Here is a 1,871-nt window from a genome sequence, read left to right on the forward strand (position 1 = left end):
GTGCATATTGCGGTTGTTGAAAACTATGAGGGTTGTATTACTTTGCTGCATACTGTCGATAAGGCTGTTGCACCGCATTCTGAGTGTTGCTCCAACTGAAGTTAGGATGATTGCGGTTGTTAGGATGATAGGTGGCTGGAACACATTGCTGCAACCTCTGAAAGTTGCTCACAAACTGAGATGATTCACAAGAAATAGCACACTGCTCAGTCTCATGCGCACCAGCACAAAGCTCACAGACACTAGCAATCTGATTAACTCCATAATTAGCCAAAGAATCCACCTTCATCATCAAAACCTGAAGCTGAGCAGTTATAGTAGTAGTTGTATCCACTTCTAGAATTCCTGCTACCTTGCCTTGAGGCATTCTCTGAGTTGGGTTCTGGTATTCATTAGCAGCCATCAGTTCAATCAGTTCATAAGTTTCATCGTATATTTTAGCCCATAAGGCTCCACCTGATGTTGTATCAAGCATGGGTCTAGAAGTTGCACTCAACCCATTATAAAAGCAGTTAATGATCATCTAGTCAGGCATCCCATGGTGAGGACACTTCCTTAGCATCTCCTTGTAACGATCCCAAGCCTCACACAAAGATTCTCTCCATTGTTGCACAAATTGAGTAAGAGCATTCCTGATTGCAGCAGTCTTCGCCATAGGGAAGAATTTAGTGAGAAACTTCTGAGCCAGATCTTCCCAAGTAGTAATAGAGCATGGTGGTAGAGAATGCAACCAACACTTAGCTTTATCCCTCAGAGAGAATGGGAAAAGCCTCAGCTTTATAGCATCTTCAGTAACTCCATTGAACTTGAAAGTATCACAGATCTCGATGAAATCTCAGATGTGCATGTTGGGATCTTCTATAGGAGAACCCCGAAACGGAACTGAATTCTGTATCATCTGAATCGTGCTTGACTTGATTTCAAAGGTGTTAGCCGCGATGGATGGCCTGATAATGCTAGACTGAATATCATTGATCTTCGGCTTAGAATAATCCATCAAAGCCTTAGGATTTGCTGCTTGATTTCCTATTATGAGTAGAGCTTCTTCTTCAACTTTCTACTCAACAAAAACTTCTTCTTCAAATACTTCCTCCGCTTTATCCAGTGTTCTCTTTCGAGATCGAGAACGCGTTAGCATAAACGCTCTATAGAGTACCTGAAAAAGCAACAAGCAAACAAGTAAGTAAAATATCCGAGTCAGTGAACTTTAACGACCACTGATGACAAGCACATAAACTAAAATTTAACACCGAGTCCCCGAAAGCGGCACGAAAAACTTGTTAGGACGAAAACACGCGCTAATATTCACGCAAGTATACGCGTTCGCAAGTAATATATAATTCTTTCCAGTTTGTTCCCACAGAGACTAGTTTAGGTTAATTTCAATTAATGTACTTATGCAACGATGGTATGGTTATCATTCAATTCTAAGATGATAACAAGTGTAGAGTATTTATTAACTAAGATATTAACTACCATGCAATTAACTAAGAGATTAAAGGATTTGATTTACTATATGAGACAAACATGGGATTCTAACTTCATTACTACTTTATTCAAAGTCATTGTTCTTAACCGTAGCATGCAATATTGATGACAACTAATCAGATAAACTAGTAAACGCTAACTTTCGTTGTACGATTACCCTACTACCAGACATCCACAAAAGAGATAGAAGCTAAATAGATACCAATTATGTTGAGATCCTATATGTCTATAGAATTTGACAACATAAAGGTTTAATGCACAAGTTATCTATCGTGATTACATAGGGAAAGTAAGATGGTTAAAATTACCTACGAATCATACATAACAAATAAATGAACTTATGCTATCATGGAAAGTTCTAAACCTCTAAATTCACTGTCACT

The 1,871-nt window shown here is 38.5% G+C and overlaps 1 non-coding gene across 1 annotated transcript; it reads left to right on the plus strand.

Moving 5' to 3' along the window:
* The first annotated feature begins 533 nt into the window (after window positions 1-533).
* Window positions 534-640, plus strand: LOC141722020 (small nucleolar RNA R71). Its single transcript, XR_012575057.1, has one exon. It is a non-coding gene; the product is annotated as a small nucleolar RNA R71 (small nucleolar RNA).
* The last annotated feature ends 1,231 nt before the right edge of the window (window positions 641-1,871 follow it).

Source organism: Apium graveolens, chromosome 4, assembly GCF_009905375.1.
Source record: "Apium graveolens cultivar Ventura chromosome 4, ASM990537v1, whole genome shotgun sequence".
Taxonomy (NCBI): Eukaryota; Viridiplantae; Streptophyta; class Magnoliopsida; order Apiales; family Apiaceae; genus Apium; species Apium graveolens.